Source organism: Bombina bombina, chromosome 3 (assembly GCF_027579735.1).
Source record: "Bombina bombina isolate aBomBom1 chromosome 3, aBomBom1.pri, whole genome shotgun sequence".
NCBI lineage: Eukaryota > Metazoa > Chordata > Amphibia > Anura > Bombinatoridae > Bombina > Bombina bombina.
The window spans coordinates 1045425132-1045439699 of record NC_069501.1 but is presented as its reverse complement, the minus strand read 5'-3'; the positions used below and the strand labels follow the sequence as shown (position 1 = coordinate 1045439699).

The following is a 14568-nucleotide window of genomic DNA, read 5'->3' as shown; positions in this document are numbered from 1 at the left end:
GGGCAGCACTTTATTGACTTTATTGAGTCAGTCACTGTCAGACCCCTGTCTTCTGGGAATGCACAAAGACACAGAATCAACCCCCTAAATTCTTTCCCACTTATGCTGAATAAGCATTGGTTGCATGCAGGTAGGCAAGCTTAGTAATGTCAGTGGCCAGGCTAGTAGGTAGATATGTTAATCAATAATGTCATTATTGGGGGGCGTCATTGTAATCTCGGACCCAGGCAGCACAATGTCTTGAGCCGGCCCTGTTCCCATGACGTTCCTGAGCTGTATACCACCAGTGCTTGATGGCTACATGGATATAAACAGTATATAATATATTAAAACTATAACACTTTATTGAGAAATAGGACACAGACAAAACAACAATCTAAATTTGAGTACTAAGAAAGGGTATATCACAACCAATCTGGATAAAGAGAAAGAGGGTATAAAGGAGCGCCACACAAAGGGAGGCTGAAGTGCGCTGGTGAAATATCGTGAGGAAATGCGAGTAAAGTTATAATACACCAAATATTAAACCAAATATTGAAATGTACTATATACACACAGGCCTCTAGTTATGAAGCTCCGTACGTACCTGCCTTCGCCGGCCCCAATACGCTCACCTAAGTTCGCCTCACATTGCTGCCGCGGACCTGAATACGCTCGCCAAAGTTATCAATAAATCTGTCAAAAAGCCGCGCACCAAGTACAGGGTGATGAGCAGCGGACTGTGATAGTTATCAATCATCAATCTCGCTGCTCTTCGGCTTTTTTACAGCTTTATTGATACCCCTGTCACTAAGCACTCACACTATACTATACTGTTCTACCCCCTATACCGGCGCCCCCGGAGCCCACCGCAACTAAATAAAGTTATTACCCCCTAAACCGCCGCTCCTAGACCCCGCCGCAACTATAATAAATATGTTAACCCCTAAACCGCCGCTCCCGGACCCGGCCACAACTATAATAAATATGTTAACCCCTAAACCGCCGCTCCTAGACCCCGCCACAACTATAATAAATATATTAACCCCTAAACCGCCGCTCCTAGACCCCGCCGCAACTATAATAAATATATTAACCCCTAAACCGCCGCTCCTAGACCCCGCCACAACTATAATAAATATATTAACCCCTAAACCGCCGCTCCCGGACCCCGCCGCCACCTACATAATACCTATTAACCCCTATCCTGCCCCCCCTACACCGCCGCCACTATAATAAAATTATTAACCCCCTAAACCTAAGTCTAACACTAATCCTAACACCCCCCTAACTTAAATATTAATTAAATAAATCTAAATAATAGTACTCTTATTAACTAAATTAATCCTATTTAAAACTAAATACTTACCTATAAATTAAACCCTAATATAGCTACAATATAATTAATAATTACATTGTAGCTATTTTAGGATTTATATTTATTTTACAGGCAACTTTGTATTTATTTTAACTAGGTACAATAGCTATTAAATAGTTATTAACTATTTAATAGCTACCTAGTTAAAATAATTAAAAAATTACCTGTAAAATAAATCCTAACCTAAGTTACAATTAAACCTAACACTACACTATCATTAAATTAATTAAATAAATTAGATACCAATACCTACAATTAAATAAACTAAACTAAATTACAAAAAACAAACAAACACTAAATTACAGAAAATAAAACAATATTACAAGAATTTTTATTTTTAAATATTTTTATTGAGGTATAAATGCATTACAACAAATAAATGACATAAAAGTAAGAGCGTTACAATAACCGCTATATCTTCATATAGGGTTCAGTTTGTTGCATATCAAAAATAGTAAACACAAATTGAAAATAAACCTCAAATTTTCCATTTTTTGTTGCTAATAAACTAGGACATTTTCAATTATTTTCATATCTGATATACTCTTAGAGATATAGTCATAGCCATTATATCACAGAAAAATTTAGCGATACAAAATACATACCTCACATTAAAACAAAAAGAAAGCTAGCATAAATGAAATAGAGAGATGTCACAATAATACTTTCAAAATAAAAGGTTGTGGTACATATAAGATAAACCGTTTAAGTAGCTCTTCCAATTAGGAAGGTACATTATGGGTGGGAAGAGGTGGTAAACTGGATATAATAAAGTAACAAAGGTGTGAGAAGGGGCAACCGTGATCCAAATAAGCTAGGTGTATTTATTCTACCTTGTAGCAGCCTTAGTATATTTGTGTGGCGGGATTGGAGAGTTAATTAACTGTAGATAGAGGGGGTTCAGCCCCCAACAAAAGAGGACAGGACAACATTTAATGAACTATATGTGTATAGCTAAGGTATATGGGCTATCTAATCTCTGTATAGTAATTTGGTATATGTCAGTAAATAGCGCATAACAAATAACATACATATTAAACAGCCTTAAGTGACAATAATATGAAATCACATAATCCATCTAGACATATAGAGCTGAGTGCCACCCAAAGTCCTACGCCTGTCACTTGACAATCAATATATAAACATAGGCAGTCTCTGAGCTGTATATCCAGCTCGCTGCTCAAGGAATGAGTAGAAAAGTATAGTCCCACTACAGTTGAGCATATATTTATCTTCATAGCTAAAATACAAATGAAGTATACACAGATAAAATAAACTTGCTATGCTTGTATAGACATTCATAAATCATTAATGTTAAAACTCAAAGCAAAAAATAACCATCAGAACTATACTAATAGTGTCTTTAAAAGGCCCTATCTCCATGGTACCTAATACTTCCAAAAGAAAGGTTTTGTTAGCTAGGTGTCTTTTAACGTCTCACAGTGCCAGTCCTACTCCGGATCTGTGCCCCCTGACAAAATTTTAACCTACTCCGATTTTAGGCATGATAGAAGCAAGTCTCTCAGGGCTCCAGAGCACCTCCATTTCAGATAGGGGACATGGGATAGACAAAAACATAATTTATGCTTACCTGATAAATTCCTTTCTTCTGTTGTGTGATCAGTCCACGGGTCATCATTACTTCTGGGATATAACTCCTCCCCAACAGGAAATGCAAGAGGATTCACCCAGCAGAGCTGCATATAGCTCCTCCCCTCTACGTCAGTCCCAGTCATTCGACCAAGAATCAACGAGAAAGGAGTAACCAAGGGTGAAGTGGTGACTGGAGTATAATTTAAAAGATATTTACCTGCCTTAAAACAGGGCGGGCCGTGGACTGATCACACAACAGAAGAAAGGAATTTATCAGGTAAGCATAAATTATGTTTTCTTCTGTTATGTGTGATCAGTCCACGGGTCATCATTACTTCTGGGATACCAATACCAAAGCAAAAGTACACGGATGACGGGAGGGATAGGCAGGCTCATTATACAGAAGGAACCACTGCCTGAAGAACCTTTCTCCCAAAAATAGCCTCCGAAGAAGCAAAAGTGTCAAATTTGTAAAATTTGGAAAAAGTATGAAGCGAAGACCAAGTTGCAGCCTTGCAAATCTGTTCAACCGAGGCCTCATTCTTAAAGGCCCAAGTGGAAGCCACAGCTCTAGTGGAGTGAGCTGTAATTCTTTCAGGAGGCTGCTGTCCAGCAGTCTCATAGGCTAAACGTATTATGCTACGAAGCCAAAAAGAGAGAGAGGTAGCAGAAGCTTTTTGACCTCTCCTCTGTCCAGAATAAACGACAAACAGGGAAGAAGTTTGGCGAAATTCTTTAGTTGCCTGCAAGTAGAACTTGAGGGCACGAACTACATCCAAATTGTGTAGAAGACGTTCCTTCTTTGAAGAAGGATTTGGACACAAGGATGGAACAACAATCTCTTGATTGATATTCCTGTTAGTGACTACCTTAGGTAAGAACCCAGGTTTAGTACGCAGAACTACCTTGTCTGAGTGAAAAATCAGATAAGGAGAATCACAATGTAAGGCTGATAACTCAGAGACTCTTCGAGCCGAGGAAATAGCCATTAAAAACAGAACTTTCCAAGATAACAACCTTATATCAATGGAATGAAGGGGTTCAAACGGAACACCCTGTAAAACGTTAAGAACTAAGTTTAAACTCCATGGCGGAGCAACAGCTTTAAACACAGGCTTGATCCTAGCTAAAGCCTGACAAAAGGTCTGGACGTCTGGATTTTCTGACAGACGCCTGTGTAACAAGATGGACAGAGCTGAAATCTGTCCCTTTAATGAACTAGCTGATAAACCCTTTTCTAAACCTTCTTGTAGAAAGGACAATATCCTAGCGATCCTAACCTTACTCCAGGAGTAACCTTTGGATTCGCACCAGTATAGGTATTTACGCCATATTTTATGGTAAATCCTTCTGGTAACAGGCTTCCTAGCCTGTATCAGGGTATCAATAACCGACTCAGAAAAACCACGTTTTGATAAAATCAAGCGTTCAATTTCCAAGCAGTCAGCTTCAGAGAAGTTAGATTTTGATGTTTGAATGGACCCTGTATCAGAAGGTCCTGTCTTAGAGGTAGAGACCAAGGCGGACAGGATGACATGTCCACTAGATCTGCAAACCAAGTCCTGCGTGGCCATGCAGGCGCTATTAGAATCACTGATGCTCTCTCCTGTTTGATTTTGGCAATCAATCGAGGAAGCAGCGGGAAGGGTGGAAACACATAAGCCATCCCGAAGTTCCAAGGTGCTGTCAAAGCATCTATCAGAACCGCTCCCGGATCCCTGGATCTGGACCCGTAGTGAGGAAGTTTGGCGTTCTGGCGAGACGCCATGAGATCTATCTCTGGTTTGCCCCAACGTCGAAGTATTTGGGCAAAGACCTCCGGATGAAGTTCCCACTCCCCCGGATGAAAAGTCTGGCGACTCAAGAAATCCGCCTCCCAGTTCTCCACTCCCGGGATGTGGATTGCTGACAGGTGGCAAGAGTGAGACTCTGCCCAGCGAATTATCTTTGATACTTCCATCATTGCTAGGGAGCTTCTTGTCCCTCCCTGATGGTTGATGTAAGCTACAGTCGTGATGTTGTCCGACTGAAACCTGATGAACCCCCGAGTTGTTAATTGGGGCCAAGCCAGAAGGGCATTGAGAACTGCTCTCAATTCCAGAATGTTTATTGGAAGGAGACTCTCCTCCTGATTCCATAGTCCCTGAGCCTTCAGAGAATTCCAGACAGCGCCCCAACCTAGTAGGCTGGCGTCTGTTGTTACAATTGTCCAGTCTGGTCTGCTGAATGGCATCCCCCTGGACAGGTGTGGCCGATAAAGCCACCATAGAAGAGAATTTCTGGTCTCTTGATTCAGATTCAGAGTAGGGGACAAATCTGAGTAATCCCCATTCCACTGACTTAGCATGCACAATTGCAGCGGTCTGAGGTGTAGGCGTGCAAAAGGTACTATGTCCATTGCCGCTACCATTAAGCCGATCACCTCCATGCATTGAGCTACTGACGGGTGTTGAATGGAATGAAGGACACGGCATGCATTTTGAAGCTTTGTTAACCTGTCTTCTGTCAGGTAAATCTTCATTTCTACAGAATCTATAAGAGTCCCCAAGAATGGAACTCTTGTGAGAGGAAAAAGAGAACTCTTCTTTTCGTTCACTTTCCATCCATGCGACCTTAGAAATGCCAGAACTAACTCTGTATGAGACTTGGCAGTTTGAAAGCTTGAAGCTTGTATTAGAATGTCGTCTAGGTACGGAGCTACCGAAATCCCTCGCGGTCTTAGTACCGCCAGAAGGGCACCCAGAACCTTTGTGAAGATTCTTGGAGCCGTAGCCAATCCGAATGGAAGAGCTACAAACTGGTAGTGCCTGTCTAAGAAGGCAAACCTTAGATACCGGTGATGATCTTTGTGAATCGGTATGTGAAGGTAAGCATCTTTTAAATCCACTGTGGTCATGTATTGACCCTTTTGGATCATGGGTAAGATTGTCCGAATAGTTTCCATTTTGAACGATGGAACTCTTAGGAATTTGTTTAGAATCTTTAAATCTAAGATTGGCCTGAAAGTTCCCTCTTTTTTGGGAACCACAAACAGGTTTGAGTAGAACCCTTGTCCTTGTTCCGACCGCGGAACCGGATGGATCACTCCCATTAATAACAGATCTTGTACACAGCGTAGAAACGCTTCTTTCTTTATCTGGTTTGTTGACAACCTTGACAGATGAAATCTCCCTCTTGGGGGAGATAATTTGAAGTCTAGAAGGTATCCCTGAGATATGATCTCTAGCGCCCAGGGATCCTGAACATCTCTTGCCCAGGCCTGGGCGAAGAGAGAAAGTCTGCCCCCCACTAGATCCGATCCCGGATCGGGGGCTCTCGGTTCATGCTGTCTTTGGGGCAGCAGCAGGTTTCCTGGCCTGCTTGCTCTTGTTCCAGGACTGGTTAGGCTTCCAGCCTTGCCTGTAACGAGCCACAGCTCCCTCCTGTTTTGGTGCAGTGGAGGTTGATGCTGCTCCTGTTTTGAAATTCCGAAAGGGACGAAAATTAGACTGTCTAGCCTTAGTTTTGGCTTTGTCTTGAGGTAGGGCGTGGCCCTTACCTCCTGTAATGTCAGCGATAATTTCTTTCAAACCGGGCCCAAATAAAGACTGCCCCTTGAAAGGTATATTAAGTAATTTGGACTTAGAAGTAACATCAGCTGACCAGGATTTTAGCCACAGCGCCCTGCGTGCCTGTATGGCGAATCCTGAGTTCTTAGCCGTAAGTTTGGTTAAATGTACTACGGCCTCCGAAATGAATGAATTAGCTAGTTTAAGGACTCTAAGCCTGTCCGTAATGTCGTCTAGCGTAGATGAACTAAGGTTCTCTTCCAGAGACTCAATCCAAAATGCTGCCGCAGCCGTAATCGGCGCGATACATGCAAGGGGTTGCAATATAAAACCTTGTTGAACAAACATTTTCTTAAGGTAACCCTCTAATTTTTTATCCATTGGATCTGAAAAGGCACAGCTATCCTCCACCGGGATAGTGGTACGCTTAGCTAAAGTAGAAACTGCTCCCTCCACCTTAGGGACCGTTTGCCATAAGTCCCGAGTGGTGGCGTCTATTGGAAACATCTTTCTAAATATTGGAGGGGGTGAGAACGGCACACCGGGTCTATCCCACTCCTTAGTAACAATTTCAGTTAGTCTCTTAGGTATAGGAAAAACGTCAGTACTCGCCGGTACCGCAAAGTATTTATCCAACCTACACAGTTTCTCTGGTATAGCAACGGTGTTACAATCATTGAGAGCTGCTAAGACCTCCCCTAGTAATACACGGAGGTTCTCCAATTTAAATTTAAAATTTGAAATATCTGAATCCAATCTGTTTGGATCAGAACCGTCACCCACAGAATGAAGCTCTCCGTCCTCATGCTCTGCAAGCTGTGACGCAGTATCAGACATGGCCCTAGTATTGTCAGCGCACTCTGTTCTCACCCCAGAGTGATCACGCTTGCCTCTTAGTTCTGGTAATTTAGACAAAACTTCAGTCATAACAGTAGCCATATCTTGTAATGTTATCTGTAATGGCCGCCCAGATGTACTAGGCGCCATAATATCACGCACCTCCCGGGCGGGAGATGCAGGTACTGCCGCGTGAGGCGAGTTAGTCGGCATAACTCTCCCCTCGCTGTTTGGTGAAATTTGTTCACATTGTACAGATTGACTTTTATTTAAAGTAGCATCAATACAGTTAGTACATAAATTTCTATTGGGCTCCACCTTGGCATTGGAACAAATGACACAGATATCTTCCTCTGAGTCAGACATGTTTAACACACTAGCAATAAACTTGCAACTTGGTTATAATCTTTTTTAGCAAAAACGTACTGTGCCTCAAAGAGGTACTAAACGATTAAATGACAGTTGAAATAATGAACTGAAAAACAGTTATAGCATCAAACTTTAAAACAACACAACTTTTAGCAAAGGTTTGTTCCCATTAGTAAAATAACAATAATTAAATTTGACATAAAAATTACAGAGCAACGTTTTTATTCACAGTCAATATAAAATTCTCACAGCTCTGCTGAGAGAATCTACCTCCCTCCAAAGAAGTTTGAAGACCCCTGAGATCTGTCAGAGATGAACCGGATCATGCAGGAAATATAAGAGTAACTGACTTGAATTTTTTGATGCGTAGCAAAGAGCGCCAAAAACGGCCCTCCCCCTCACACACAGCAGTGAAGAGAAACGAAACTGTCACAATTAAAACCAAACAACTGCCAAGTGGAAAATAATGCCCAAATATTTATTCACTCAGTACCTCAGAAATGTAAACGATTCTACATTCCAGCAAAAACGTTTAACATGATAAATACTTATTAAAAGGATTAGTGACTTTTAACAGAGTAGTTCCGGTGAAATACCATCCCCAGAATACTAAAGTGTATACATACATGTCATTATAACGGTATGGCAGGATTTTCTCATCAATTCCATTCAGAAAATAAAAACTGCAACATACCTCAATGCAGATTCATCTGCCCGCTGTCCCCTGATCTGAAGCTTTTACCTCCCTCAGATGGCCGAGAACAGCAATATGATCTTAACTACTCCGGTTAAAATCATAGTAAAAAACTCTGGTAGATTCTTCCTCAAACTCTGCCAGAGAAGTAATAACACGCTCCGGTGCTATTGTAAAATAACAAACTTTTGATTGAAGTCATAAAAACTAAGTATAATCACCATAGTCCTCTCACACATCCTATCTAGTCGTTGGGTGCAAGAGAATGACTGGGACTGACGTAGAGGGGAGGAGCTATATGCAGCTCTGCTGGGTGAATCCTCTTGCATTTCCTGTTGGGGAGGAGTTATATCCCAGAAGTAATGATGACCCGTGGACTGATCACACATAACAGAAGAAATACACTGTGGTCTCAATTGGGGATCACTGTCTCCTGTATGTTCCAGAAATAGGTCGGTAGGCTTAGCCTTAATATTGAAAGTACCATTGCTCTTAAGAAATAATGAGAAGGTCCCTGTGTTAACAACATAATGTCGCCTCGGATCCTCCTTATGGTAGAGAGAAGCACTGAGCAACATCGCAAGTTCCGTTACATCACCCCTCTCATCAGGGTGGCTCAGATCCACATCGCTCTCCATGCAGCCCGGCTTGTGGCTTGAAGTTGTATCGCCGCCAGAAATTGAGTCATCTTGCCCAGAAGGAGTGACGTGCTCATCTGCGCATCCGCCATTGTAAGCTCCAGATGCGATTGTTCCATAATAACGATCTGCACGAGAGGCATTTACTGGCAAATGTGCAGCATTTTGTAAAGCCACGTCCGCTAGGGCCTCATGCATTGCCAGCGCTAAGCTATGAAAATGAGCGTACAGGATCTGAGCCATCTCAAACACCCACATGGCTGAGGCCTCCTTCATGGCTTAAATGTTATCAAACTCGCTGACCTAAATAAATCCAAACGATCACCCAAGTTCTTCGCTAGCCCATGTAGGCATATTAGGAGTCTGTCTTAAGCATCCAAAAAGCAAAATTTTGCGTTAACCCTTCTTTTAATGCGATTAGGACCGGGAGCTCAGCAGAAACACGTCTTGTTCCCTTCACAGTTGGCTCCTCCCCCCCAAAATATTACAAGAATTTTAAACTAATTACACCTAATCTAAGCCCCCTAATAAAATAAAAAAAAACAAAATAATAAAAGTCCCTACCCTATTCTACATTAAAAAGTAATCAGCTCTTTTACCAGCCCTTAAAAGGGCTTTTTGTGCGGCATGCCCCAAAGTAATCAGCTCTTTTGCCTGTAAAAAAAAATACAACCCCCCCCAACATTAAAACCCACCACCGACATACCCCTACTCTAACCCACCCAAACCCCCCTTAAAAAAAACCTAACACTAACCCCCTGAAGATCTCCTTACCTTGAGTAGTCTTCACCCAGCCGGGCCGAAGTCTTCATCCGATGGGGCAGAAGAGGACATCCAGACCGGCAGAAGTCTTCATCCTATCCGGGCAGAAGAGGACATCCGGACCGGCAGACATCTTCATCCAAGCGGCATCTTCTATCTTCATCCATCCGACGAGGAGCGGCTCCATCTTCAAGACCTCCGGCGCGGAACATCCTTCTTCACCAACGACTACCCGACGAATGAAGGTTCCTTTAAGTGACGTCATCCAAGATGGCGTCCCTCAAATTCCAATTGGCTGATAGGATTCTATCAGCCAATCGGAATTAAGGTAGGAAAAATCTGATTGTTATGTAAACACTTGATGATACTATCTCTGGCAGACATAATGATTACTGTAACATTTGATGGTTCACTAATATGAAGCATAACATATGAGATATACACAGTGATGATCTGAATCTCAGTGTGGTGAAGTCCACATTGAAGATAAAAAGAAAGTATATAGTATGTTTATCCTTAATATCAAATTTAGATGAAACACTCTTTGAAGTATATGCATGCTCAGTCTGTTTAAAGTATAACAGAATAAACTCTAATGTATGTGATTAATAGATGTCAGCTAATTAATGATAGTGAATATACTATCTAAACTTTATCACAAATCAAACAAATTCATTTGATTTTTTAAGCCATAAGATGAATAATGAGTTCAGTATATCTGTATAAGCAATAGTGATGAAAGATCAATTGGCCGATCTGTGTTATGCACAAAATTGATCAGACATATTACTTACGATGTAGTGATTACTCTAATATTAGATGCCATCTGCAACAATATAATGTAAATACCTGCTTCTATAGTATAGAAATAACGCGGTAACTGCGGGAAACACTTCCGCAAACATATTATATAACCATGGCAATGACTGTGAATTTAAGCCGTGGAGATCGGCTTGGCCAGCCCTAATACCCTGATGAAGTCACGTTCTGTAGTGAGAAAACGCGTCGGTGGGCGGGGCTAGGAGGGTAGCATGTGTCACATTTGTTTGGTGTGCATACAGTGGCTACTAAGTGTTAAGCATTGAAATTGATATTATTTAAGTTGACAGATATTGCTACACAAAAGTGATACATGCCAATGCTTTGGTTGAGACTCTTAACGCCCTTTATGTGTGTTACGGTATTAGTTATAGGGACACTAGTCAGAAATTGGCTGGCTGTGTAACCCACAGGAAGCTTGCAGGTAGGAGGACGCCTTTGAGCGCATAGGAGTGCCTGTATTGAAAGCTTGAATAGTTGCCTTACCCCTATTTCTAACTGAAAGCACTGTTTATCACCTACACACACCCTCCAGCTACCAGGCCTATGTTTTTAACTTAGTTTTGGGTAATATATACAAAGATGAGGATTGGTTGTGATATACCCTTTCCTAGTACCCAATTTTAGATTGTTGTTGTGTCCGTGTCCTATTTTTCAGTAATGTTTTATAGTTTTTATATATACTGTTTGTAAAATATAGTGTGTAATTCTACACTGGGCTTGAAACCACACACCCTTATTGTATCCTAATATTTTGGCTACATGGATATGTCACTTCTGATTGGCTTAATGACTTTGTCCTGCTCAAGAACACATGGCCCATTGCACTTGAGTAACATTATTGTCTTCTTATTATGCATTTGTTGATTATGCAATTCTACTGCATTTATTGGTCCTTTGATTATGTGTACAACACATTTAAAATCTTTTCAGTTCCTGCCTTTGGTTATCGCATTCATGCTTGCATACAACATAGGTTTGCCCTTATGAATGACATTCTCAGTTATATTACAACATATGGGAAGAAGAGCAGGATTTGCACATTCTAAATATTTATAATGATTTATTAATAGGTTATTTAAATTACATTAATTTATCACTGGAATACCCAAATCATTATAGTGTAATTTGCCTCTTAAGAAAATCAGAAATGAGCTATTCCTAAATGATTCTGCGCAATTCTCTATAAGGTTATATTGACATATAACAAAAACTACACAACTTTAATCCAAAAATCCCTTCTGCTTGTAGCAAACATATTGATTACATCCCTCTGCACATGTGCATAAACATTGCTCTGCGACACGATTCCTCTTTCCGCATTTCCTACCTTATTTATGTCCTGCTTTCACAATCTAAAACACAATACCATTTAAACATGGCTACTAGATATGCTCTCAGAATCCTCTACTGTGGACTGCCCCAACTTTACCCAACACCAATCCCAAGTTTTAGAATCTAAATGATTGGATGTTTGAAATTATTATATTTGAAACGTTAATATCTATAAAAAAATGCTTAAAGGGACAGTGTACACAAAAAAACATAATTTATGCTTACCTGATAAATTTATTTCTCTTGTAGTGTATCCAGTCCACGGATCATCCATTACTTATGGAATATATTCTCCTTCCCAACAGGAAGTTGCAAGAGTCCACCCACAGCAAAGCTGCTATATAGCTCCTCCCCTAACTGCCATACTCAGTAATTCGACCGAAAACATGCAGAGAAAGGAAAAACCATAGGGTGCAGTGGTGACTGTAGTTCAAATGAAAAAATTACCTGCCTTAAAGTGACAGGGCGGGCCGTGGACTGGATACACTACAAGAGAAATAAATTTATCAGGTAAGCATAAATTATGTTTTCTCTTGTTAAGTGTATCCAGTCCACGGATCATCCATTACTTATGGAATACCAATACCAAAGCTAAAGTACACGGATGATGGGAGGGACAAGGCAGGTACTTAAACGGAAGTTACCACTTCCTGTAAGAAACCCTTTCTCCCAAAAATAGCCTCCGAAGAAGCAAGGTATCAAATTTGTTAAATTTGAAAAAGTATGAAGCGCAGACCAAGACTCCGTCTTGTAAATCTGTTCAACAGAAGCCACATTTAAAAAAAAAAAGGCCCAAGTGAAAACCACAGCTCTAGTAGAATGAGCTGTAATCCCTTCAGGAGGCTGCTGTCCAGCAGTCTCATAAGCTAAATGAATTATGCTTTTTAACCAAAAAGACAGAGAGGGTGCCAAAGTCTTTTGACCTCTCCTCTGTCCAGAATAGACAACAAACAAGGTGAACGTTTGATGAAAACTGTAGTAGCTTGTAAGTAAAACTTTAAAGCACAAACCACGTCCAATATTGTGTAATAGACGCTCCTTCTTTGAGGAAGGATTAGGATACAAGCATGGAACAACTATCTCTTGAGTGATGTTCTTGTTAGATACCACCTTAGGAAAAAACCCAGGTTGGTACGCAGGACTACCTTATCCGTACGAAGGACCAGATAAGGAGAATCACATTGTAACACAGATAACTTAGAGACTCTACGAGTCGAGGAAATAGCTACCCAAAAGGAACTTTCCAAGATAAAGATTGATATCTATGGAACAAAAAAGGTTCAAACGGAACTTCTTGAAGAACCTTAAGAACCAGGTTTAAGCTCCATGGTGGAGCAACAGTTTTAAACACAGGCTTGGATCTAACCAAAGCCTGACCAAATGCCTGAACATCTAGAATACCTGCCAGACGCTTGTGCAAAAAAATAGACAGAGTAAAAATCTGTCCCTTTTAAGGAATTAGCTGACAACCCTTTTCTCCAAAACATCTTGGAGAAAAGATAATATCCTGGGAATCCAGACTTTACTCCATGAGTAACCCTTGGATTCATAACAATCAGATATTTACACCATATCTATGTTCAATTTTCCTAGAGACAGGCTTTCATGTCTGTATTAAGGTATCAATGACTGACTCGGAGAAGCCATGTTTTGATGACATCAAGCGTTCAGTCTCCAGGCAGTCCATCTCAGATTGATTCAATTTAGATGGTTGAAAGGACCCTGAGGTAGAGGGACCTGTCTCAGAAGCAGAGACCGTGATGGAAAGGATGACATGTCCACCAGATCTGCATACCAGGTCCTGCGTGGCTACGCAGGCGCTGACAAAAACACCAAAGCCCTCTCCTGCTTGGTCTTGACCTCCGGAGGAAATCCCACTCCCCGGAAGAAAAGTCTGACGACTTAGAAAAACCACCTCCCAGTTCTCAACACCTGGGATATGGATAGCTGATAGACAAGAGTGAGTCTCTGTCCAGTGAATTATTGTAAGACTTCTAACATCGCTAGGGAACTTCTGTTCCCCCTTGATGGCTGATGTAAACCACAGTCGTGTATATTGTCCGACTGAATATGATGTACCTCAGAGTTGCTAACTGAGGCCAAGTCTGAAGAGCATGGAATATCACTCCCAGTTCCAGAATATTTATTAGAAGGAGGGTCTCCTCCTAAGTCCACTATCCCTGAGCCTTCAGGGAGTTCCAGACTGCATCCCAACCTAAAAGGCTGGCATCTATTGTAACAATTGTCCCATCTGACCTGCGGAAGGTCATACCCTTGGACAGATGGACCCGACATAGTCACCAGAGAATCTCTGGTCTCTTGGTCCAGGTTTAACAGGGGGACAAACCTGTGTAATCCCCGTTCCTCTGACTGAGCATGCATAGTTGCAGCGGTCTGAAATGTAGACGTGCAAACGGTACTATGTCCCTTGCCGCTACCATTAAGCCGATTTCATTAATGTACTGAGCCACCGAAGGGCGCGGATGGAATGAAAAACACGGCAGAAATTTAGAAACTTTGACAACCTGGACTCCGTCAGGTAAATTTTCATTTCTACAGAATCTATCAGAGTCCCTAAGAGGGAAACCCTTGAGATTGGGGATAGAGAACTCTTTC

At 41.3% G+C, this 14568-nt stretch overlaps 1 protein-coding gene across 1 annotated transcript in view; it reads left to right on the top strand.

The window, feature by feature from the left end:
• Positions 1-14568, top strand: part of NCKAP1L (NCK associated protein 1 like) — a 605812-nt gene that overhangs the window by 173956 nt on the left and 417288 nt on the right. The window lies entirely within an intron of this gene.